The sequence below is a fragment of the Heterodontus francisci genome, chromosome 6 (assembly GCF_036365525.1).
Source record: "Heterodontus francisci isolate sHetFra1 chromosome 6, sHetFra1.hap1, whole genome shotgun sequence".
Taxonomy (NCBI): domain Eukaryota; kingdom Metazoa; phylum Chordata; class Chondrichthyes; order Heterodontiformes; family Heterodontidae; genus Heterodontus; species Heterodontus francisci.
Genome location: NC_090376.1, coordinates 71,096,153 through 71,123,884, shown reverse-complemented (window position 1 = coordinate 71,123,884; position 27,732 = coordinate 71,096,153). Strand labels below are relative to the sequence as shown.

General features: G+C 49.6%; 1 protein-coding gene across 7 annotated transcripts in view; it reads right to left on the bottom strand.

The window, feature by feature from the left end:
- The window catches only part of rev1 (REV1 DNA directed polymerase), a 201,666-nt gene extending 186,662 nt beyond the window's left edge, over positions 1-15,004 (bottom strand). For all 7 annotated transcript variants that reach the window (XR_010975211.1, XR_010975212.1, XM_068033889.1 and 4 more), the window contains exon 1: positions 14,839-15,004. The gene's annotated coding sequence lies outside the window, so the exon portion shown is untranslated. The remainder of the gene's footprint in view (positions 1-14,838) is intronic.
- Between the last annotated feature and the right edge of the window lie 12,728 nt (positions 15,005-27,732).

Here is a 27,732-nt window from a genome sequence, read left to right as displayed (position 1 = left end):
CTAGTAGTGTGCAAAATGAGGCAGATTTAATTAGTAATCTCATAGTAAGAGATCCTCTGGGGAAAAAGTAATATAATTGAATACCATATTAAGTTTGAAAGCAACATGCTTCAGTCCCAAACAAGAATCTTTAAACTTAAGCCAATTACATAGGGTAAATAGACTAAAAGGTAAAGCAGTAAATAAACAGTAGAAAACATTTAAAGAAACAATTAAAAATATTCAACAAAAATACATTCCATTAAAAAAACAAACTCAGCAAGAAAGCTCCATCTGTGGCTTACTGGGGCAGTTAAGGATAGTTTTAGATTAAAAGCTTATAATGTTGCAAATAATAGTGGTAAGCCTGAGGACTGGGAGTGTTTTAAAAACCAGCAATGGGCATCCAAAATGCTGATTAAAAAGGGGAAAAATAGAGTAAACTAGCCAAGAATATAAAAACAGATTGTGAGTTTTTACATGTATATAAAAAGGAAAGCAGCTAAAGTAAAAGTTGGTCCCTTCGCGGCAGAGACAGAAGAAATCATGATGGGGAATGAGGAAATGGCAGAGATGTTGAACAATTTTGTCTGCCTTCACAACAGAAGACTCAAATTACATACCAGAAATAGAAAGAGATCAAGGGGCTAATAAGAGTGAGGAACTTAAGGTAATTAATATCAGCTGAGAAAAGCTATTGGAGTAACTTTAGGGACTAAAAGCTGGCAAATTCCCAGAACCTGATGGCCTACATCCAAGGCTTCGAAAAGAGGTAGCTGCAGAGATAGTTGGTTGCACTGGTTGATTTTCCAAAACTCCCTAGATTCTAGAATGTTCTCAGTGGATTGGAAGTTAGCAAATGTAACTTTACTATTCAAGAAAGGAAGGAGAGAGAAAATGGAAACTACAGGCCAGTTAGCCTGGCATCAGTCATCAGGAAAATGCTGGAATCTATTAAGGAAGTCTTAATAATTCACTTCGAAAAATATTGTACGATCAGACAAATTTTTACGAAAGGGAAATTGTGTTTGACAAATTTATTGGATCTTTTTAAGGATGTAACTACTAGTGTTAGATAAAGGGGAATTAGTAGATGTAGTAGATTTGGATTTCTGAAACGCATTTGATAAGGTGCCACAGAAAAGGTTAATGCACAAGATAAGGGCTCATGAGTTGGCGCTAAATATATTAACATGAGTGGAGGATTGGTTAATGAACAGCAAGCACAGAGGAGGGATAAATGGGGCATTTTCAAGTTGGCAGTCTGTAATTAGTGGACTGCTGCAAGGATCAGTGCTGGGGCCTTAGCTATTAACAATCTAGACCATACACTGAGAGTGATGTATCTAGTTTGCTGACAATACAAAGTTAAGTGGAAATGTAAGCTGTGAGGAGGGCACAAAGAGGCAACAAAGGGATATGAACAGGCTAAATGAGTGGGCAACAAGGTGGCAAATGGAAGATGTGGGAGAGTGTGAAGTTATTCACTTTGACAGTAAGACTGGAATAGCAGAATATTTTTTTTTAAAAAAGACTTGAAACTCTGAAATGTTGGTGTTCAGAGGGACTTGGGTGTACTCATACAAGGAACATAGAACCAGTGCAGCCAACTATCTCTGCAGGTGCAGCAAGAAATTAGAAAGGCAAATGGCATGTTGGCTTTTATTTCAAGGGGATTGGAGTATAAGAATAAGGAAGTCTTGCTACAATTATATAGGGCTTTGGTGAGACCACAACTGGAGCTGTGTGCGCAGTTCTGGTCTCCATATCTAAAAAAGAATATACTTGTTTTGGAGGCGGTACAGCAAAGGTTCACTAGACTGGTGTCATGCAGGCCCCCACCTGCCAAGAATGAGGCACACATTATTTCTCCACATAAACATTAAAACTTAAAGTTGTGGCTGGGAAGAAAAGGGGGCATATCACAAGGAATTGCCAGGCCCCTTGCCAGAAAGACCTTTTTTGCATACTAGCAGACAGTGTTGGAACAAAGGAACCAGTCCCTGTTTCCCCAATACACAGAAGACCTGGTCAGACCAGTTTAGTCACATGACTAACTGACAGTTGGAAATTTTTGAATTTGAACTTGCCAAAGAGTTTTAAAACTCAGAAAGTTGTTTGCTCCTGGACTGAAAAGACCTCTCTCCTGTCTGCTCCCATCTCTTTCTCACAGAACTGAAGACCCATGAAACTCAAAAGAGAAAATCTCCTACAATGATCAAGGTTTAAGAAGAATACTAGGCCCCAACGAAAAGCAAGACTACCTACAAAAGGACTACAGTGAGCTCAAAGCACAGTAACAAGAAACTCTTCTGATATTGCCTCAAACCTCTCTACTTTATTTTTTCTTCTGCTCTTTTCTGTCTATTTGTATGTGCATATCACACTAGCGCTCGGCACGGCGTGTATCCGTAGGATTTAACAGAATTAGAGTTTAAGTTTTAATAAATTTCACTTTTCTTCTTTAAACCTAAGGCAGCCTGTATGTGCTCATTTCTTTGCCTTATAATTGGGAAGCAGTGAACAAGGATTCACCAAGGGGGAGCTCAAAACACTGTTTAAAAATTAAACCCTGTTACAATAAAACCAGGTGAAGGCTGAAAGAGACCCCTAGACACCTTTCTCACCTGGTCGTAACACTGGTTCCTGGGAGGAGAGGGTTGTCCTATGATGAGAGGGCTTATATTCTCTGAAGTTTAGAAGAATGAGAGGTGATCTCACTGAAACACACAAGGTTCTGCAGGGGCTTGACAGGGCAGACACAGAGGCGGTTTCCCCTGGCTGGGGAATCTAGAGCCTCCGCATAAGGAGTCGATCATTTAAGGCTAAAATGAGGAGAAATTTCTTCACACAGAGGGTTTTGAATCTTTGGAATTGTCTACCCCAGAGGGTTGTGGATGCTCCATCGCTGATTTTTGGTCTCTCAGGAAATCAAAGGATATGGGGAACAGGCAAGAAAATGGAACTGATGTCGAAGATCAGCCATGATCATACAGAATGTTAGAGCAGGTGTGAGGGGCTAAATGGTCTACACCTTCTCCTATTTCTTATGTTATTGTTACCTCCAGGTGAGAAATGTGTCTCGGGGTCTGTTACTATCTTCACCTGGTCTTAGTGTAACAGGGTTTAATTTTAAACACACTGTGTTTTGAACTCCCCCTTTGTGAATCCTTGATCACAACTTTTCAATTATAAGGCAAGAAAAATGCACAAACAGGCTTTCTGAGGTTTAAAGATGACATTTTATTAAAACTTAAAACACTAATACGGTTCAAGCCTACCGATATGCAACATGCCCACGCTAGAATACACACACGATGTACACATGCAGATAGGAACAGAAAAAAGGAAAATATAGTAGAGGGGGTTTTGAGGCAATATCTTGTTATGCTGCCATGAGCTCACTGTAGTCCTTTTGTAAGTAGTCTTGCTTTTCGTTGGGCCCAGTAGTCTTCAAACCTTGTTCACGTAGGAAACTTTTCTCTCTGAGTTTCACGTGTTTTCACAAGATTCAGTTCTGTGGGAAGGAGATGGAAGCAGGCAGGAGAGAGGTCTTCTTGCTTCAGTTCCAGGAGGGATCTTTACTCCATGAACACACTGCTTTGTCTGAGTTCAAATCCTTTGTTGGAAGTTCAAATTCAAAAACTCCAGCCAGCTAGTCATGTGACTAAACTGGTTTGACCACTTCTTCGGCGTATTGGGGAAGCAACGACTGGGTCCCTTTTGTTCCAACACTGCTAGTTACTATACAAAAATGTCTTTCCAGTCAGGGGCTTGCAATTTTAAGTTTCAACGTTCATGTGGCGAAATCATGGATGCCTCAGTCTTGGTAGCTGGGGGGTTTGTTTGACATTATCAATACTATCTCAGACCATTGATTCTCTAGCCAGCGGAAAAGCCCCTGGGAAGGACGGCATTACCCCTGAAATCATCAAGAGTGCCAAGCCTGCTATACTTTCAGCACTGCACGAACTGCTTTGCCTGTGCTGGGACGAGGCTGCAGTCTTTTGGGCCTCCTTATCTCGAGAGACAATGGATACGCGCCTGGAGGTGGTCAGTGGTTTGTGAAGCAGCGCCTGGAGTGGCTATAAAGGCCAATTCTGGAGTGACAGGCTCTTCCACAGGTGCTGCAGAGAAATTTGTTTGTCGGGGCTGTTGCACAGTTGGCTCTCCCCTTGCGCCTCTGTCTTTTTTCCTGCCAACTACTAAGTCTCTTCGACTCGCCACAATTTAGCCCTGTCTTTATGGCTGCCCGCCAGCTCTGGCGAATGCTGGCAACTGACTCCCACGACTTGTGATCAATGTCACACGATTTCATGTCGCGTTTGCAGACGTCTTTATAGCGGAGACATGGACGGCCGGTGGGTCTGATACCAGTGGCGAGCTCGCTGTACAATGTGTCTTTGGGGATCCTGCCATCTTCCATGCGGCTCACATGGCCAAGCCATCTCAAGCGCCGCTGACTCAGTAGTGTGTATAAGCTGGGGGTGTTGGCCGCTTCAAGGACTTCTGTGTTGGAGATATAGTCCTGCCACCTGATGCCAAGTATTCTCCGGAGGCAGCGAAGATGGAATGAATTGAGACGTCGCTCTTGGCTAACATACGTTGTCCAGGCCTCGCTGCCATAGAGCAAGGTACTGAGGACACAGGCCCGATACACTCGGACTTTTGTGTTCCGTGTCAGTGCGCCATTTTCCCACACTCTCTTGGCCAGTCTGGACATAGCAGTGGAAGCCTTTCCCATGCGCTTGTTGATTTCTGCATCTAGAGACAGGTTACTGGTGATAGTTGAGCCTAGGTAGGTGAACTCTTGAACCACTTCCAGAGCGTGGTCGCCAATATTGATGGATGGAGCATTTCTGACGTCCTGCCCCATGATGTTCGTTTTCTTGAGGCTGATGGTTAGGCCAAATTCATTGCAGGCAGCCGCAAACCTGTCGATGAGACTCTGCAGGCACTCTTCAGTGTGAGATGTTAAAGCAGCATCGTCAGCAAAGAGGAGTTCCCTGATGAGGACTTTCCGTACTTTGGACTTCGCTCTTAGACGGGCAAGGTTGAACAACCTGCCCCCTGATCTTGTGTGGAGGAAAATTCCTTCTTCAGAGGACTTGAACGCATGTGAAAGCAGCAGGGAGAAGAAAATCCCAAAAAGTGTGGGTGCGAGAACACAGCCCTGTTTCACACCACTCAGGATAGGAAAGGGCTCTGATGAGGAGCCACCATGTTGAATTGTGCCTTTCATATTGTCATGGAATGAGGTGATGATACTTAGTAGCTTTGGTGGACATCCAATCTTTTCTAGTAGTCTGAAGAGACCACGTCTGCTGACGAGGTCAAAGGCTTTGGTGAGATCAATGAAAGCAATGTAGAGGGGCATCTGTTGTTCACGGCATTTCTCCTGTATCTGACGAAGGGAGAACAGCATGTCAATGGTCGATCTCTCTGCACGAAAGCCACACTGTGCCTCAGGGTAGACGTGGGACGAGGCTGCAGTACCACAGGACATGCACGATGCCAATATCATCACCCTCCATAAGAACAAGGTGACTGCAACAACTACTGTGGAATCTCCCTGCTCAGCATAGTGGGGAAAGTCTTCGCTCGTGTCGCTTTAAACAGGCTCCAGAAGCTGGCTGAGCATGTCTATCCTGAGGCACAGTGTGGCTTTCAAGCAAAGAGATGCACCATTGACGTGCTGTTCTCCCTTCGCCAGCTACAGGAGAAATGCCGTGAACAGATGCCCCTCTACGTTGCTTTCATTGATCTCACCAAAGCCTTTGACCTCATCAGCAGAAGTGGTCTCTTCAGACTACTAGAAAAGATTGGTTGCCCACCAAAGCTACTGAGTATCATCACCTCATTCCATGACAACATGAAAGGCACAATTCAGCATCAGACCCCTTTCCAATCCTGAGTGGTGTGAAACAGGGCTGTGTTCTCGCACCTACACGGTTCGGGATCTTCTTCTCCCTGCTGCTCTCACATGCTTTCAAGTCTTCAGAAGAAGGAATTTTTCTTCACACAAGATCGGGTGGCAGGTTGTTCAACCTTGCCCATCTAAAAGTGAAGACCAAAGTACGGAAAGTCCTCATCAGGGAACTCCTCTTTGCTGACGATGCTGCATTAACAGCTCACACTGAAGAGTGTCTGCAGAGACTCATCGACAGGTTTGCGGCTGCCTGCAATGAATTTGGCCCAACCATCAGCCTCAAGAAAACAAACATCATGGGACAGGACGTCAGAAATGCCCCATCCATCACTATCAGTAACCACACTCTGGAAGTGGTTCACGAGTTCACCTACCTAGGCTCAACTATCACCAGTAACCTGTCTCTCGATGCAAAATTAAACAAGCGCATGGGAAAGGTTTCCTCTGCTATGTCCAGACTGGCCAAGAGAGTGTGGGAAAATGGCGCACTGACACAGAACACAAAAGTCCAACTGTATCAAGCCTGTGTCCTCAGTACCTTGCTCTACGGCAGTGAGGCTTGGACAACGTACGTCAGCCAAGAGTGACGTCTCAATTCATTCCATCTTAGTTTAGTTTAGTTTAGAGATACAGCACTGAAACAGGCCCTTCAGCCCACCGAGTCTGTGCCGACAATCAACCACACATATATACTAAACCTACACTAATTCCATATTCCTACCACATCCCCACCTGTCTCTATATTTCCCTACCACCTACCTATACTAGGGGCAATTTATAATGGCCAATTTACCTACCAACCTGCAAGTCTTTTGGCTTGTGGGAGGAAACCGGAGCACCCGGAGGAAACCCACGCAGACACAGGGAGAACTTGCAAACTCCACACAGGCAGTACCCAGAATTGAACCCGGGTCGCTAGAGCTGTGAGGCTGCGGTGCTAACCACTGCGCCACCTCCGGAGAATCCTTGGCATCAGGTGGCAGGACCGTATCTCCAACACAGAAGCCCTCGAGGCGGCCAACATCCCCAGCATATACACTCTACTAAGCCAGCGGCCCCTGAGATGGCTTGGCCATGTGAGTTGCATGGAAGATGGCAGGATCCCCAAGGACACATTGTACAGCGAGCTTGTCACTAGTACCAGACCCACCGGCCATCCATATCTCCGCTTTAAAGACGTCTGCAAACGCGACATGAAGTCCTGTGACAAGTCGTGGGCGTCAGTTGCCAGTGATCGCCAGAGCTGGCGGGCAACCATAAAGGCGGGGCTAAAGCATGGCGAGTCGAAGAGACTTAGCAGTTGGCAGGAAAAAAGACAGAAGTGCAAGTAGGGAGCCAACTGTGTAACAGCCCCAACAACCGATTCTATCTGCAGCACCTGTGGAAGAGTCTGTCACTCTAGAATTGGCCTTTATAGCCACTCCAGGCGCTGCTTCACAAACCACTGACCACCTCCAGGCACCTACCCATTGTGTCCCGAGACAAGGAGGCCCAAAGAAGAAGATCAATACTATCTCAGACCAGCCAGTTGCACGTTCTCAGGCTAGTCCAACCTGTCAACCCACTTCCTCCCACTGCTCCCACAGAGTTTAAAGAAACTGAAGAGTAACTAAGTGAGTGTTAAAGGAAGTCACCACTGAGGCCAGCAGCAGAAACAATGCTGCTTGCTGAATAGAAATTGGAGTGAAACCTGTAACAAATATTCTGGCTGATCGCCACTGCTGAAAAAGTGAAACCACAGTTTAATGTTGTTATGGAAGTGATCGTTATTTTTGTTAAAAAAATATTTTTTTGAGGAATTCATAGCCAAATTGAATAAATGTTGGAGCAGTTTTTTTTCAAGAAGGCACTGAAAGAACTAATTTGGTAACAATGACTCAAGTTAAAAAATAGAACAGAAACCCTGGTAATGGGAAATGTGGGCACAGAAGTCAGTCGTGCCCCTTGATTAGACAAGACCAGGGAGCAGCAGCACGCACCTAAAAGAGCAGAAAACTCACAAACTTCTAGTTGTAGAGTCAGAGTGTATTTTATCTTCTGGAGTGAGTGGCTGATAAAGTTAGCTTGAAGAAGTAGTGAAGACCACAACCTAGTTAATTTTCAGCATCTCTAAAAGACCCTGAGAAGTCCACTGCGTCAATTCATCTCGACTCCTGTCTTTGAAGAAAGCCTGCCAAAATAATTCTCAACTCCACTTGAAAAGAACTGTTCTAAAAGATCCTAATGACCTGTTTACGTATATTCGGAGGCTAGACTTTATGCCAGTTTTGGAACAACATATCTCATCTGCCGTTTCTTCAAAAATGAGCAAGTATTCAGTCCAAATGCTTTTTTGTCTGTAACAGAGCTCTGAATTTAAAAAAATCCCTTTTATTTTCCTGGTTAACTGGTGTATGTCTGTGTGTGTGTGTGTGTGTGTGTGTGTGTGTGTGTGTGTGTGAGGAGCTAAGGTAAAAAAAAGGGACTTTAAAATTTGGTTAAGGCAAAAGGGGAACTTTAAAAATTTCAATCTGTGTGTTTTTGCTTTACTTCATTACTAGTTAAGACTTGTTCTATAATAAACTGTTAATTTTGTTCATTAAAGAAACCTGGTTAAAATGAAGTGGCTGCCCTCAAATCACAATCTTGTCTCTATTTACAATCAATACATTGATGGATTACAGGAAGTGTGTGCCTGCCAAGGGTTACCCATCAATACACAAACACTTGGCTTCCTTTCATTTTGCTAGGTTTTCTATTCTAGGAAAAATAGAGTATATGATTGTATTAGTAAGTGGGAACATTTTAAAATATTTGTTGTGACCTGTGGAGAAGTGGGACTAGATTAAACAGTGCACTCATCCCACCTCAGTCCTAACAATGTGTGAAATGGTTAAGTAACTTGCGTGGAAGTGTTTCAATTTAGTCTTCACATTTAATGTCTATTGTTCACATTATATCATATTACCTTTTAATCAGGTCTTACCATTGCATGCAAGTGGGGTCTCCAGTGCTCCACAAATCTTTAAATAAGCTGGCACTTATGCATCTCTCCCTGTAACATCCTCTAACTCCCATCCCTACTCTTCATACTGCAATAACTTAACCACTCCACCCCTCTCAATCACAGCAAAAGTCTATCCTATCCCTTCCCTGGCTTGAATGGAAAAATACCACAAATTTCTAACTGCTCCTGAGAAATGGCAGATAATTCATGCTTGTATAACACAAAATACATTAATAGCTGTGATTTGCAAGAGATTGCTGAGTATCAGTTATCTTCGCAAATCCTTCCATTCTTAACCACTTTATACTCTGACCATCCTCACCTGTGCATTTCTTTTCTTTCTTTTGGGCCTCCTTATCTCGAGAGACAATGGATACGCGCCTGGAGGTGGTCAGTGGTTTGTGAAGCAGCGCCTGGAGTGGCTATAAAGGCCAATTCTGGAGTGACAGGCTCTTCCACAGGTGCTGCAGAGAAATTTGTTTGTTGGGGCTGTTGCACAGTTGGCTCTCCCCTTGCGCCTCTGTCTTTTTTCCTGCCAACTACTAAGTCTCTTCGACTCGCCACAATTTAGCCCTGTCTTTATGGCTGCCCTGTGCATATGCATTAGAATATAAGGACAATTGTTTCCTTTTTAGGTTGTGCAATTAAATAAAGATGTTATTTATGTTTATTATTTGTGGCTGCCCTCAAATCACAATCTTGTCGCTATTTACAATCAATACATTGATGGATTACAGGAAGTGTGTGCCTGCCAAGGGTTACCCATCAATACACAAACACTTGGCTTCCTTTCATTTTGCCAAGGCAGATGTGTTTAATCAATCCATAATAAGGCCATAAGCCCACATGTAATCACTGAATATAAATTTCTACATCTAAGTTTTTGCAATTGATTTCCCTCCCCCAATACCATCAGTAATTATTTGCTAAATACCCCAAAAGTTAAATACAACTTTTTGACAACAAAACAAAACCATCACATTCTCTATAAAACAAGATTAACAGACCATAATTACCATTGCTCTCCCCCCCCCTCCATTTTGAACTTCATAACATCCATCAAAAGTAGCTTATTGTATATGATGCTTATAAGGTAGGACCAGGCCAAGTTGCACAAAGCCATAAATAACAAGATCAGTGTGTGGATTAATTCCAACTAAATTGCATGTTTTCAAATCTGAAGTATCTGAAAAATCTAACACTGAACTCTAACCCTGAAAATAGATGCACTTGATTACTCTTTTCAACCAAATACTATGAGGCTGTTCTATCAGGAGTGCCCGAAAACCAAGTCTGGATTCACACTTAACTGCTGGTTCAGATCCCTCTTTGTATCAAAATAAAAGCAAAATACTGCAGATGCTGGAAATCTGAAACAAAAACAAGAAATTCTGGAAATACTCAGCAGGTCTGGCAGCATCTGTTGAGAGAGAAGCAGAGTTAATGTTTCAGGTCAGTGACCCTTCTTCAGAACTCAACCAGTTCTGATGAAGGGTCACTGATCTGAAACGTTAACTCTGCTTCTCTCTCCACAGATGCTGCCAGACCTGCTGAGTATTTCCAGCATTTCTTGTTTTTAATCCCTCTTTATATCCTTTGTTTCAAGCTGTCTCACTTTCTGTAGTGGTAATTAGGTTCCAAACCTTAGACCATCAGTTCTGCCTAACATGAGAAAGACATACCCCGGCACATTTTACGATGTTAAAGGTGCTACATAAATGCAAGTTGGTGTTGCTGCAGCAAAAACAGGTACAGAGATTAAGGACACAGGGTGACTGAGCACTTTAATCAAAAGCTGAGAGGAGAAAATAGGAGGGCTTCTAGATAGCAGGCTGAAAATAGAAAGGAGACATAGCAGAGACAGAACAAAGGACTCAAGTGACTTTCAGTGCATGACAATGTGCAGGTAATGCACACAACAGACACCATCATTTATGGCAATGTCTTCAATCATCTCAGCCCCTCCCTAAAACCCTTCCCTCTTTACGTCTCTGCCACTGGCCGAGCTTTCAGTCACCTAACCCACCCATTAAGGCCAAAAAGTGCTGGAAGTACTCAGCAGGTCAGGCAGCACCTGTGGAGAGGAACAGAGTTAATGTTTCAGGTCAATGACCTTGCATTAGAACTAGAAAAAGTACAAGATGTAGCAGGTTTTAAGCACATACAGAGGCAAGGAAAGAGGGGAGGTCGGGAAGAACAAAAGGGCAGGTATGTGATAGGGTGGAAGGCAGGAGAGATTAAATGACTAAAAGAATGAAGGTGTCTTTTGTCTTGCACCATCATGCCTTTTGCCATTTGATCTCTCTCGCCTATCACAAACCTTCCCTTGCTGCCTCCCTCCTTTCTTGCCTCTGCACATGCTTAAAACCTGTAACATCTCTGACTTTCCAGTTCTGACAAAAGGTCATTAATCTAAAACATTAACTGTTTCTCTTTCCACAGATGCAGGCTGACCTGAGTATTTCCAGCGTTTTCTGTTTTATTTCAGATTTCCAGCATGTGCAGTATTTTGATTTTGCATGAAGGCTCAGTGTCTGTTCCTTTCTACCTTCGTGAAGCATGTGGGATAATTTGATGTTATTGGTGCTGCATAATTTCAAGTTGTTGCTGAGACATTGAAGCAAAGAATTTCACAGCAAAGGAAGAAGCCAAGCCATATACCATGTTGTGCTAGTTCTCAAAGAACAATGCACTTTGTTCCGTTCCCTGCCTTGCCCTGTATACTTACACTGTACTGTGGATGTCTCGGAAGCTCAGAGTGCAGTGCCTGCTGAAATGGGTTTGAATTTGCACAGGGAACTAGGATGACCCTAGTTTTTTTCACAATGTTGGTTTCAAGTATTAAAACTGGAGCTAACGAGAAAAAGATGGGCAATATTTCATCTTACACTATCAATTCAGTGCTATATTAACACTAAATAGCTTGATAACAACAACAAGGAGACTATGATGGACATTGTAAAAACTGTCAGCCCTTCATCACTTGGCAGAGAATGCCAAGTTGAGCAGAGGATCCAAGGACATGAGTATGCCTCAGATTACTCCAGAATTAGTTACGTATTTAAACATAGCCCTGTGTTTTATCTCTCTCATAGTCATTTGTCTGTAGGCATTAATTTAAAAAGAAATGTTGGCCAATTAAAAACACACTAGACCAAACTGAACTTTAATTGGGCAGCACTGGCTTGCCTTCAATGAAAAGTGTCTGGACAAAGATAATTCCACTTTAGAGGCGAGACAGAAATCACCTGAATTCTCAAATTGAGTCTAACCCCAGAGAAGGGATCATCAAAATAAAACCAAACAGCTAAAGCTCTATCTCTTCAGGAAAGACAAAGTGTATTTTTCATGGATATATTCAGGAAGAGAAAAACAGCAGACAAGGAAGAATTGGAAAAATCTGAAGGTCCATTACTCTTCCTTCCCCTTTTCCTCTGCCCAAATACCACCAGTGCCCAAAGCAGCACAGAGGCAACCTCTTATCTCCAATGCCACTCTTAGCTCACTACCATAAAGCTTGCAAGCAGCCCAGTGGATGTGCCCTATGCAATTTTGCCTCCCTCAAAGAAAAGCATGCCCTTTCACTTGGTATCTCCCTCCAGCAGCACAGCTGAAAGTGGGAGTCTAGAATGAAAAATAATGGAAAAAGGGAATGGAAAGAATTGAATCAGTACTGTCTTCCAACATGGTACACTGACATGAGACTATGAAGCACAGCACACTATAATAACAAATAGGAGCAGGAGTAGGCCATGCGGGCCCTTGAGCCTGCTCTGCCATTCAATAAGATCATAGCTAATCTGACCTCAACTCCACTTTCCTGCCTGCCCCCTTAACCTTTGATTCCACTATAATTCAAAATTCTGCCCATCGCAGCCTTGAATGTTTTCAATGACAGCCTCCACAGCTCTCACGGGAAGGAAATTCCCAACAGTCATGACCTACGAGAGAAGAAATTCCTCATCATCTTAAATGGGTGACACCTTATTCTGAAACTATGTCCCATTCTAGATTTCCCCCATGAATGGAAACATCCTCAGCATTACCCTGTCAATCCCCCTTAGAATCTTGTATGTTTCAATAAGATACTACAATCTTGATCAACAGATCTCTGAAGTGATCTTCACCATAACATGATTAAGAATCATAACTTTGGATGTGAAGTTCCAGATTAAAGCAGCACCACTCTGAAATTGATCAGAGTACAGGACTTGGATGGACCAGAGCTCCCCAGCGAGTCCACCTATCGAAATACGTAAGGGATTTCCCAGTCCAAGTACTTTCATTATTAACGCTCACGCAGTTTAAAAAGAGCTTTACACTCCCATACAGGAGGGCATCAATACATACTGCAAAGAATATTTTGTACAAACTTGGTAGCTGGCTCTATTTTTATAACAAATGTGACATGTTCAGATATATAAATCATAAATTCCGAATATATATTTGAGGAAAAAAACTAATAACTAATGTTGTTGGGACTGGTATCTAACAATGCATGTCTCAAATAGACAGATGTTGACAATGGGGCCAAAATTAACAAAAACACAGGAACGTAGGAGTAGGATTAGGCCATTCAGCCCATCGAGCCTGCTCCACCATTCAATACGATCATGGCTAATCATCCACTTCAATGCCTTTTTCCCACACTATCCCCATATCCCTTTATGTCATTGTAATTCAGAAATCTGTCAATCTCTGCATTAAACATACTCAATGACTTAGCTTCGAAATTTCTCCTCATCTTGGTCCTAAGTGGCTTCCCCTTATTTTGAAATTGTGTGCCCTGGTTCTGGATTCCCCAACCAGGCGAAACATATTACCTGCTTCTACCCTGTCTTGCACTTTTAAGTATTTTGTAGGTCTCAATGAGATCACCTCTCATTCTTCGAAACTCTCAAGAATACAGGGCAAGTTTCCCCAATCTCTCTTCATAGGACAGTCCCGGCATCCCGGAACAAGTCTGGTGAACCTTCGTTGCACTGCCTCTATGGTAATAATATCCTTCCTACGGTAAGGGGACCAAAACTGCACACAGTACTCCAGATGCGGTTTAATCACGGTTCTATACAATTGAAGCAAGACTTCACTACTCCTGTACTTAAATCCTCTTGCGATAAAGGCTAACATACCATTAACCTTCCTAATTGCTTGCTGCACCTGCATGTTAGCTTTCAGTGACTTATTGACAAGGATACTCAGGTCCCTTTGTACATCTACACTTTCCAACCTCCTACCATTTAAGAAATACTCTGCACATCTATTCCTCCTAAGGATTAAAGGCAGGAAGAAATAACATCAACACTTAAAAACAGTAAGGAAACAGGCAAATAAAGTCTAACCAAAATCTTCATTCATACCTTACAGAGAAATAAAGACACCACATAATCTGTATTATCTTAACGTTGAATATCGTCGACTTTTAAGACATTGCGCAAACGTTATTGGAAAAACGCTCAGATTTTGGAGAAGGGTTCCTGGCGGGTTTAGGGGAAAGCCCGCCCCCAACCGCCCCTTGCAGGTTGAGGGCCAAGAACCCCCCGCCCACCCACCCACCCCCTTTGCGGGTTGAGTGCAATGTCTCCTCCACAACCCTCAGGGCTCAGTCTGTTGTTGTCTGTGTTCCCGTCCGGCCCAGATCCGCTCTCCCCAGGGTCAGTCAGGCAGCGGCCACGGGGATCGTGTGGAGTTGAACCAGCGGCCGAGAGTACCCGCCCGCCCGGGGAAGGGGATCCGAGGAGAGCGGAGACGGTCCGCAGGTCAAACCAGGAGCTCCGGCTCCGTGCGATCCGGGCTCTGCCCTCTCCCCTGGGGCAGCGCCTCTGGGAAGGCGCCGACACTGTTGCCTGAGCCCCGGTGAGCGCAGATTAGGAGCGCGGGCCGGGCAGCCGGGTTCCTTCAGTGTCCGAGCCGCCGACGGCGGTCACGTAAACGGAAAACACACCTCTCACGGTCTTACACTCATCCCGGCCTCCGTTACCGGCTTTCCTCAGCTGCTAACACCACCGCTCACTGTAACCGGGCCACCGGCCTCTGTCTCTCACAGCGGCCTCCAGCTCCGCTCTCTCTCCATTCCCGCTCCACCCCGCCCCGTCTGTCCGAGCCGCTCCGTCTGCGGCCGCCCAGCCACAGCGACACCGGGCGGCGGGATCCAGCAACTACATGCAGTCACAGCGACACCGGGCGGCGGGACCCTGCAACTACATCCAGTCACAGCGACACCGGACGGCGGGACCCTGCAACTACACACAGTCACAGCGACACCGGGCGGCGGGACCCTGCAACTACATCCAGTCACAGCGACACCGGACGGCGGGACCCTGCAACTACACACAGTCACAGCGACACTGGGCGGTCGGACCCTGCAACTACAACCAGTCACAGCGACACTGGGCGGCAGGACCCTGCAACTACAACCAGTCACAGCGACACTGGGCGGAGGGAACCTGCAACTACACCCAGTCACATCGACATCGGGCGGCAGCACCTGCAATTACACCCAGTCACAGTGACACGGGGGGGGGGGGGGGGGGGTAGACCCTGCAACTGCACCCAGTCCCTTTTTATTTCCGAAATATACTTTATCCGTAACAATCTGTAAAAAATACATTACAAAACAGTTCCAAAGAGCACCAAGTCAAAAAATACAATCAGTGCAAAGGAGATCAGTTTCCTTTAATACAGGAGTGAGTTGCCTCACAACCCTTCCATTTTATTTTTCATGCCATATACATTTTACAGCAGACAAAAATTTTCCAGATACAGTTCGAGGGGTTTTCCATGGATCCAGCCCCTCAGTAGAGCTTGGTGGGGGGACCTTACACGGTGGTCTTTCCCCATTGAGCCTTTGCTGCGGCCGCCCCAAGCTTTAGTGCATCCCACAGCACGTAGTCCCGGACCTTGGACTGTGCCAGTCTGCAACATTCGGTCGTGGACAACTCTTTGCGCTGGAAGACCAGCAGGTTTCGGGCAGACCAAAGGGCGTCTTTCACTGAATTGATAGTCCTCCAGCAGCAGTTGATGTTTATCTCGGTGTGCATCCCTGGGAACAGCCCATAGAGCACAGTCTCCTGTGTTACAGAGCTGCTTGGGATGAACCTCGACAAAAACCACTGCATCTCTTTCCACACCTGCTTTGCAAAGACACATTCCAGAAGGAGGTGGGCAACCGTCTCTTCCCCACTTACAGCCACCTCGAGGGCATTGTGCGGAGGGGGTGAGACTTCGGATGTGCAGGAAGGATCTGACGGGGAGGGCTTTTCTCACCACCAGCCAAGCTACATCTTGGTGCTTGTTTGAAAGTTCTGGTGATGAGGCATTCCGCCAAATGACTTTGGCAGTCTGCTCGTGGAACCATCGACAGGATCCACCATCTCCTTTTCCTGTAGGGCCTTGAGGACATTCCGTGCAGACCACTGCCTGATGGATTGGTGCTCAAAGGTGTTTTTCAGCAGAAACTTTTCCACAAAGGATAGGTGGTACGGCACGGTCCAACTGGATGGAGCGTTCCGCGGCAATGTGACCAGGCCCATCCTTCGCAACACCGGGGACAGATAGAACCTCAGCACGTAGTGACACTTGGAGTTTGAGTACTGGAGGTCTACACACAGCTTGATGCAGCCGCACACGAAGGTGGTCGTCAGGATGAGGACGATGTTGGGTACATTTTTTCCGCTCTTATCCAGAGGTTTGAACAGCGTGTCCCTCCGGACCCGGTCAATTTTGGATCCCTAGATGAAGCGGAAAATGGCTCGGGTGACCGCCACAGCGCAGGAGTGGGGTATGGGCCAGACCTGCACCACGTACAGCAACAACGTGAGCGCCTCGCACCTGATGACCAGGTTCTTAGCCATAATAGAGAGAGATCGCTGCCCCCACATGCTCAGCTTGTGTTGTACCCTGACTACTCGCTCCTTCCAGGTTTTGGCGCACGCCCCGGCCCTTCCGAACCATATCCCCAGCACCTTCAGGCAGTCTGACCTAACGGTGAAGGGGACAAAGGATCAGTCAGCCCAGTTCCCAAAGAACATGACCTCACTCTTGCTGTGGTTAACTTTGGCTCCCGAGGCCAGTTCGAACATGTCGCAGATGCTCATCAGTCAGCGCACCGACTGCGGGTCTGAGCAGAAAACGGCGACATCATCCATGTACAGGGAGGTTTTAACCTGAGTGCCTCCGCTGCCTGGGATTGTCACCCCTCTTATGCTCGCATCCTTCCTAATAGACTCAGCAAAGGGTTCAATACAGCAAACAAGACAGGGGTAAGAGGACAGCCCTGTCTCACTCCAGATTGGATCGGGAAACTTTCTGATTCCCACCCATTGATTGAGACTGCGCTACTGATGTTTGTGTGGAGCAGTTTGATCCAATTGCAGATTCCCTCCCCAAACCCCATTTTGGAAAGCACGTCCATCATGTAGGTGTGCGATATCCTGTCAAAAGCCTTCTCCTGGTCCAGGCTGATGAGGCAGGTGTCCACCCTCCTGTCCCGTACGTGGGCGATCGTATCCCTGAGTAGCGCGAGACTATCAGAGATCTTCCTGCCGGGTATAATACAGGTCTGATCAGGGTGAATCACCAACTCTAGAGCAGACTTGATCCGACTGGCGATGACTTTGGACAGAATCTTGTAGTCAGCATTAAGCAGTGAGATGGGCCGCCAATTTCTGATTTCTGCCCTCTCCCCCTTCTGCTTGTAGATAAGGGTGATGATGCCTTTCCTCATGTATTCTGACATGCAGCATGATGGATGACAGGAAGGACTGGGAGGTTCTGCTGTCCGTGGGCTTCACGTCATACAGCCCAGCATAAAAGGATTTGCTGATCCTTAGTATGTCGGACTGCGAAGATGTTACCGAGCCATCTTCTTCCTTCAGGCTGCTGATCAGAGAGCTCTCTCTGTGTACCTTTTGGAAGAAGTAACGCGAGCACGTCTCATCCTGCTCAATGGAGCGGACTCTGGACCGGAAGATGATCTTGGAGGCCTCCGTGGCGAAGAGCGAGGCCTGCTGGCTCTTCACCTCATGGAGGTCCTCCTTGACCTCGACCCCCATCGACTGCGGCCGGAGCAGATTTTGCATACTTTTCTGGAGTCGGGACATTTCTCTCTGTCTCTCTCTCGCCCTCTGAAAATAAAGAACCTCTTGATGTTCTCCTTGATTGCCTCCCACCAGTGAACTGGAGACTCAAAGAGGGGTTTCACGGTCCTCCAACCTTTGTAATCCCTTTTGAGTTCCTCAACGTTCTCTGGGGTTAGCAGTGTAGCATTGAGCTTCCATATCCTCCTGCCAACCTGCTGGACGTCCTGTAAGTGACAGTCAGCCAGTAAGAGGCATTGGTCGGAGAAGAACACTGGCTTGACGTCGGTGGGTCTGAGCGTGACAGCACGGGACACAAACAGTAAGTCAATCCTGGAATGGGAAGACCCGCCCGTTCTTGACCAGGTGTATCTACGCTGCGCTCCATCTGCAGGCTTGCTGAAGACGTCGTGCAGTTTGGCATCTTTAACTGTTTCTATTAGGAATCCGGACATAACGCCCAGTATGCTGTCATCTCTGCCAGATCGTCCAGCTGCATCGATGATGCAGTTGACGTCACCTCCTAGGACACAGTGACGCTGGCAGGCGATACCCTGCAACTACATCCAGTCCCACCGGGCGGCGGGACTGGCAACTACACGCGGTCACGGCGACACCAGGTGACGGGACCCTGCAACTACACCCAGTCACAGTGACACCGGGCTACGGGAACCTGCAACTACATCCAGTCACAGCCACACCAGGCGGCGGGAACCTGCAACTCCACCCAGTCACAGGGTCACCAAGCGGACAGACGCAGCAACTCACCCAGTCACAGCGACACCGGGCGGCGGGACGCTACAACTACACCCAGACACAGTGACACTGGCAGGCGATACCCTGCAACTACACCCAGTCACAGCGATACTGGACGGTGGGACCTCCAAGTACACCCAGTCACAGCGACACCGCGCGGCGACACCCTCCGACTACACCCAGTCACAGCGACACCGGGCAGCGGGACCATACTACCACACCCAGTCACAGTGACACTGGCAGGCAGGACCCTGCAACTACACCCAGTCACAGCGACACCGGGCGGCGGGACTGGCAACTAGACCCAGTCACACTGACACTGGGCGGCGGGACGTCCAACTACACGCAGTCACAGCGACACCAGGTGATGGGACCCTGCAACTACATGCAGTCACAACGACACCAGGTGACGGGACCCTGCAACTACACCCAGTCACAGCGACACCGGGCTTCGGGAACCTGCAACTACACCCAGTCACAGGGACACCAGGCGGCCAGACACAGCAACTCACCCAGTCACAGCGACACCGGGCGGCGGGACGCTACAACTACACCCAGACACAGTGACACTGGCAGGTGGGACCTGCAACTACACCCAGTCACAGCGATACTGGACGGTGGGACCTCCAAGTACACCCAGTCACAGCGACACCGCGCAACGACACCCTCCGACTACACCCAGTCACAGTGACACTGGCAGGCAGGACCCTGCAACTACACCCAGTCACTGCGACACCAGCCGGCGGGTCCCTGGTACTACACACACTCACAGTGACACTGGGTGGCGGGACCCTGCAACTACACCCAGTCACAACAACACCGTGCGGCAGGATACTGCAAAACACACAGTCACAGCAACATTGGGCGGCGGGACACTGCAACTACTCCCAGTCATAGCGACACTGGGTGCTGGGAGCTGCAACTACACCCAGTCACAGCGACACCGGGCAGAGGAAACCTGCAACTAAACCCAGTCACAGCGACACCAGGTGGTGGCACCTGCAACTACACACAGTCACAGCAACACCGTGCGGCAGCACCTGCAACTACAACCAGTCACAGACACACCAGGCGGCCGGACACTGCAACTACACCCAGTCACAGGGAGACCGGGCGGCGGGACCTGCAACTACACCCAGTCACAGCGACACCAGGCTTTGGGAACCTGCAACTACAACCAGTCACAGTGACACCAGGCGGCGGGACACTGCAACTACACCCAGTCACAGCGACACCGGGCGGAGGGAACCTGCAACTACATCCAGTCACAGCAATACCGGGCGGTGGGACCCTGCAACTACACCCTGTCAAAGTGACACCGGGTGGCAGCACCTGAAACTAAACCCAGTCACAGCGACACCAGGCGGTGGCACCTGCAACTACACACAGTCACAGCAACACTGTGCGGCAGCACCTGCAACGACAACCAGTCACAGCCACACAGGGCGGCCGGACCCTGCAACTACACCCAGTCACAGGGACACTGGGCGGCAGGACCCTGCAACTACATCCAGTCACAGCAACACCGTGCGACAGCACCTGCAACTACAACCAGTCACAGACACACCAGGCGGCCGGACCCTGCAACTACACCCAGTCACAGGGAGACCGGGCGGCGGGTCCTGCAACTACACCCAGTCACAGCGACACCGGGCGGAGGGAACCTGCAACTACAACCAGTCACAGCGACACAAGGCAGCGGGACCCTGCAACTACACCCAATCACAGCGACACCGGGCGGAGGGAACCTGCAACTACATCCAGTCACAGCGACATCGGGCAGCGGGACCCTGCAACTACACCCAATCTCAGCGACACCGGGCGGTGGGATCCTGCAACTACACCCAATCACAGCGACACCGGGCAGCGGGACCCTGCAACTACATCCAGTCACAGAAATACCGGGCGGTGGGACCCTGCAACTACACCCTGTCAAAGTGACACCGGGTGGCAGCACCTGAAACTAAACCCAGTCACAGCGACACCAGGCAGTGGCACCTGCAACTACACACAGTCACAGCAACACTGTGCGGCAGCACCTGCAACTACAAAAAGTCACAGCCACACAGGGCGGCCGGACCCTGCAACTACACCCAGTCACAGGGACACTGGGCGGCGGGATCCTGCAACTACACCCAGTCACAGCAACACCGTGCGGCAGCACCTGCAACTACAGCCAGTCACAGACACACAGGGCGGCCGGACCCTGCAACTACATCCAGTCACAGCGACACCGGGCGGTGGGATCCTGCAACTACACCCAGTCACAGCAACACCGTGCGGCAGCACCTGCAACTACAGCCAGTCACAGACACACCAGGCGGCCGGACCCTGCAACTACACCCAGTCACAGCGACACCAGGAGGCGGGACACTGCAACTACACCCAGTCCCACCGGGCGGCGGGACTGGCAACTACACGCGGTCACGGCGACACCAGGTGACGGGACCCTGCAACTACACCCAGTCACAGTGACACCGGGCTACGGGAACCTGCAACTACATCCAGTCACAGCCACACCAGGCGGCGGGAACCTGCAACTCCACCCAGTCACAGGGTCACCAAGCGGACAGACGCAGCAACTCACCCAGTCACAGCGACACCGGGCGGCGGGACGCTACAACTACACCCAGACACAGTGACACTGGCAGGCGATACCCTGCAACTACACCCAGTCACAGCGATACTGGACGGTGGGACCTCCAAGTACACCCAGTCACAGCGACACCGCGCGGCGACACCCTCCGACTACACCCAGTCACAGCGACACCGGGCAGCGGGACCATACTACCACACCCAGTCACAGTGACACTGGCAGGCAGGACCCTGCAACTACACCCAGTCACAGCGACACCGGGCGGCAGGACTGGCAACTAGACCCAGTCACACTGACACTGGGCGGCGGGACGTCCAACTACACGCAGTCACAGCGACACCAGGTGACGGGACCCTGCAACTACATGCAGTCACAACGACACCAGGTGACGGGACCCTGCAACTACACCCAGTCACAGCGACACCGGGCTTCGGGAACCTGCAACTACACCCAGTCACAGGGACACCAGGCGGCCAGACGCAGCAACTCACCCAGTCACAGCGACACCGGGCGGCGGGACGCTACAACTACACCCAGACACAGTGACACTGGCAGGTGGGACCTGCAACTACACCCAGTCACAGCGATACTGGACGGTGGGACCTCCAAGTACACCCAGTCACAGCGACACCGCGCAACGACACCCTCCGACTACACCCAGTCACAGTGACACTGGCAGGCAGGACCCTGCAACTACACCCAGTCACTGCGACACCAGCCGGCGGGTCCCTGGTACTACACACACTCACAGTGACACTGGGTGGCGGGACCCTGCAACTACACCCAGTCACAACAACACCGTGCGGCAGGATACTGCAAAACACACAGTCACAGCAACATTGGGCGGCGGGACACTGCAACTACTCCCAGTCATAGCGACACTGGGTGCTGGAAGCTGCAACTACACCCAGTCACAGCGACACCGGGCAGAGGAAACCTGCAACTAAACCCAGTCACAGCGACACCAGGCGGTGGCACCTGCAACTACACACAGTCACAGCAACACCGTGCGGCAGCACCTGCAACTACAACCAGTCACAGACACACCAGGCGGCCGGACACTGCAACTACACCCAGTCACAGGGAGACCGGGCGGCGGGACCTGCAACTACACCCAGTCACAGCGACACCAGGCTTTGGGAACCTGCAACTACAACCAGTCACAGTGACACCAGGCGGCGGGACACTGCAACTACACCCAGTCACAGCGACACCGGGCGGAGGGAACCTGCAACTACATCCAGTCACAGCAATACCGGGCGGTGGGACCCTGCAACTACACCCTGTCAAAGTGACACCGGGTGGCAGCACCTGAAACTAAACCCAGTCACAGCGACACCAGGCGGTGGCACCTGCAACTACACACAGTCACAGCAACACTGTGCGGCAGCACCTGCAACGACAACCAGTCACAGCCACACAGGGCGGCCGGACCCTGCAACTACACCCAGTCACAGGGACACTGGGCGGCAGGACCCTGCAACTACATCCAGTCACAGCAACACCGTGCGACAGCACCTGCAACTACAACCAGTCACAGACACACCAGGCGGCCGGACCCTGCAACTACACCCAGTCACAGGGAGACCGGGCGGCGGGTCCTGCAACTACACCCAGTCACAGCGACACCGGGCGGAGGGAACCTGCAACTACAACCAGTCACAGCGACACAAGGCGGCGGGACCCTGCAACTACACCCAATCACAGCGACACCGGGCGGAGGGAACCTGCAACTACATCCAGTCACAGCGACATCGGGCAGCGGGACCCTGCAACTACACCCAATCTCAGCGACACCGGGCGGTGGGATCCTGCAACTACACCCAATCACAGCGACACCGGGCAGCGGGACCCTGCAACTACATCCAGTCACAGAAATACCGGGCGGTGGGACCCTGCAACTACACCCTGTCAAAGTGACACCGGGTGGCAGCACCTGAAACTAAACCCAGTCACAGCGACACCAGGCAGTGGCACCTGCAACTACACACAGTCACAGCAACACTGTGCGGCAGCACCTGCAACTACAAAAAGTCACAGCCACACAGGGCGGCCGGACCCTGCAACTACACCCAGTCACAGGGACACTGGGCGGCGGGATCCTGCAACTACACCCAGTCACAGCAACACCGTGCGGCAGCACCTGCAACTACAGCCAGTCACAGACACACAGGGCGGCCGGACCCTGCAACTACATCCAGTCACAGCGACACCGGGCGGTGGGATCCTGCAACTGCACCCAGTCACAGCAACACCGTGCGGCAGCACCTGCAACTACAGCCAGTCACAGACACACCAGGCGGCCGGACCCTGCAACTACACCCAGTCACAGCGACACCAGGAGGCGGGACACTGCAACAACACCCAGTCACAGCGACACCTCGGGAGGACACCCTCCGACTGCACCCAGTCACAGTGACACTGGCAGGCAGGACCCTGCAAGTACACCCGGTCACAGCGATACTGGGCGGCGGGACCCTGCAACTTCACTGAGTCACAGCGACACTGGGCAGTGGTATGTTGCAACTACACCCAGTCTTTTTTTTTCCAAAATATATTTTATTCATAAAAATCTGTTAAAAATACATTACAAAATAGTTCAAAACAGCACCAAGTTAACAATACAAAGAGTGCAAAGTTTCCTTCAATACAGGTGTGAGTTGCCTAACAACCCTTCCGTTTCATTTTACATGCCATGTACATTTTGCAGCTAACCCATATTTTCTGGATACAGCCCGTGGGGTTTCCCATGGATCCAGCCCCTCAATTCACTTTGCTGGGGATACCTTACACAATGGTCTTTCCCCATTGAGCCTTCGCTGCGGCTGTCCAAAGCTTTCGTGCGTCCCTCAGCACATAGTCCTGGAACTTGGAATGTGCCAGTCTGCAACACTCGGTCGTGGACAACTCTTTGTGCTGGAAGACCAGCAAGTTTCGGGCAGACCAAAGAACGTCTTTCACTGAATTGATGGTCCTCCAGCAGCAGTTGATGTTTATCTCGGTGTGCGTCCCTGGGAACAGCTCATAGAGCACAGACTCCTGTGTTACAGAGCTGCTTGGGATGAACTTCGACAAAAACCACTGCATCTCTTTCCACACCTGCTTTGCAAAGACACATTCCAGAAGGAGGTGGGCAACCGTCTCTTGCCCACCACAGCCACCTCGAGGGCAGTGTGCAGAGGGGTTGAGACTCCGGGCATGCAGGAGGGATCTGACGGGGAGGGCTCTTCTCACCACCAGCCAAGCTACATCTTGGTGCTTGTTTGAAAGTTCTGGTGATGAGGCATTCTGCCAAATGACTTTAGCAGTCTGCTCGGGGAACCATCCGACAGGATCCACCATCTCCTTTTCCTGTAGGGCCTTGAGGACATTCTGTGCAGACCACTGCCTGATGGATTAGTGGTCAAAGGTGTTTTCTGCACAAACTTTTCCACTAAGGATAGGTGGTGTGGCACGGTCCAACTGGATGGAGTGTTCCACGGCAATTTGGGTGGACCTATCCTTCGCAACACCGGGGACAGATAGAACCTCAGCACGTAGTGACACTTGGAGTTTGCGTACTGGAGGTCTACACACAGCTTGACGCAGCCACACACGAAGGTGGTCATCAGGATGAGGGCAACGTTGGGTTCGTTTTTCTCACCTTTATCCAGAGGTTTGAACATCGTGTCCCTCTGGACCCATTTTGCATCTCCAGATAAAGCAGAAAATGGCTCGGGTGACCGCCACAGCACAGGACTGGGGTATGGGCTTGATCTGCGCCACGTACAGCAACAATGTGATTGCCTCGCACCTGATGACCAGGTTCTTACCCACAATGGAGAGAGATCGCTGCTCCCACATGCTCAGTTTATGATGTACCTTGGCTACTCGCTCCTTCCAGGTTCTGGCGCACGCCCCAGCCCTTCTGAACCATATCCCTAGCACCTTCAGGTAGTCTGACCTGACGGTGAAGGGGACAAGTTATTGGTCGATCCAGTTCCCAAAGAACATGGCCTAGCTCTAGCTGCGATTTACTTTGGCTCCCAAGACCAGTTCAAACTTGTCGCCGATGCTCATCAGTATTCGAATAGATAGCAGATTCGAGCAGAAGACGGCGACCTCGTCCATGTACAGGGAGGTTTTGACCTGAGTGCCTCCACTGCCTGGGATTGTCATCCCTCTTATGCCCACATCCTTCCTAACTGACTCAGCAAAAGGTTCAATACAGCAGACAAACAAGGCAGGAGAGAGAGGACAGTCTTGTCTGACTCCAGATTTGATTGGGAAACTTTTCTGATTCCCACCCATTGATTGAGACTGTGCTCCTGATGTTTGTATAGAGCAGTTTGATCCAATTGCGGATTCCATCCCCAAACCCCATTTTGGAGAGCACGTCCATCATTTATGTGTGCGATATCCTGTCAAAAGCCTTCTCCTGGTCCAGGCTGATGAGGCAGGTGTCCACCCCACTGTCCCGCACATAGGCGATCGTCTCCCTGAGTAGCGCGAGACTATCAGAGATCTTCCTGTCGGGTACAGTACAGGTCTGATCAGAGTGAATCACCAACTCCAGAGCAGACTTGATCCGACTGGCGATGACTTTGGACAGAATCTTGTAGTCAACATTAAGCAAAGCAGTGAGATGGGCCGCCAATTTCCAATCTCCGTCCTCTCCCCCTTCCGCTTGTAGATAAAGGTGATGATGCCTTTCCTGACATGCAGCATGATAGATGACAGGAAGGACTGGGAGGCCGTGCTGTCCGTGGGCTTCACGTCATACAGCCCAGCATAAAAGGATTTACTAATCCTTAGTTTGTCAGACTGCAAAGACGTACCGAGCCATCCTCTTCCTTCAGGATGCTGAACACAGAACTCTCTCTGTGTACCTTTTGGAATAAGTAACGCAAGCACATTTCATCCTGCTCAACGGGGCGGACTCTGGACCACAACATGACCTTGGAGGCCTCCGTGGCAAAGAGCGAGGCCTACTGGTTCTTCACCTCTTGGAGATCCTCCTTGATCTCGACCCCCATCGACTGCAACCGGAGCCAATTTTGCATTCTTTTCTGGAGTCGAGACATTTCCCTCTGTTTCTCTCTTGTCCTCTGAACACCTTTGAGGATAAAGAACCTCTTGATGTTCACCTTGATCGCTTCCCACCAATATGCCAGAGTCTCAAAGAGGGGTTTCATGGTTCTCCAACCTTTGTAATCCTTTTTGAGTTCCCCAACATTCTCTGGGGTTAGCAGTGTAGCATTGAGCTTCCATGTTACCCTGCCATCCCGCTGGTCGTCCTGTGACAGTTGGCCAGTAGGAGGCAGTGGTCAGAGAAGAACACCGGCTTGACGTCTGTGGATCTGACCGTGAATGCAGGGGACACAAACAGGAAGTCAATCCTGGAACGGGCAGACCCATCCAATCTTGACCAGGTGTATCTACACTGCGCTCTGTCTGCAGGTTTGCTGAAGACGTCGTGTGGCTTGGCATCTTTTACTGTTTCCATTAGGATTGTGGACATAATGTCCAGTTTTCTGTCATTGCTGCTGGATCATTCAGCTGCATCAATGAAGCAGTTGAAGTCGCCACCAAGAATGACCGGCCTGGAAGTCGCCAGCAGCAGTGGGAGCTGCTGGACGACGGTTAGTCGCTCGCTGCATTGAACCACTATGAGAAGCAACTGCCCACCACCTCAACTTCACAGGTCGTGATTGCCTCCCTGCAGCAGAATAGCCAGTCCGGAGGAACGTGAATCATTTATCCAGGACCAGATCGATGGCCCGTGGCACCACCATCGCGACTATTGCCTGTATGTGCTGAGGTGCAGGATTCCAGATTCCTGCAGAAACAGCAGGAAGTCCAAGGTCGAAACGCATCACGTAGTGGATTTATCGCTAAGTACGTTAATCGAGGCAATCTTTACACCTGTTTTAAAATTGGGTGTTGCTTGCAACTACACCCAGTCGCAGGGCCACCGGCAGGCGGGACCCTGCAAATACACCCAGTCGCAGCGACACCAGCAGGCGGGACCCTGCAACTACACCCAGTCACAGCAACACTGGGCGGTGGGACCCTGAAACTACACCCAGTCACAGCAACACCAGGCGGTGGGACCCTGAAACTACACCCAGTCACAGCGACACCGGTAGGCGGGACCCTGAAACTACACCCAGTCACAATGACACTGGTAGGCGGGACCCTGCAACTACACCCAGTCACAGCAACACTGGGTGGTGGGAGTCTGCAACTGCACCTGGCAACAGCAGCGACACGAGGCGGACGGACCCTGCAACTACACCCAGTCACAGCGACATTGGGCGATGGGACCCTGCAACTACACCCAGTCACAGCGACACAGGGCGATGGGAGCCTACAACTACACCCAGTCACAGCGACACTGGGTGGCGGGACCCTGCAAGGAACACACAGG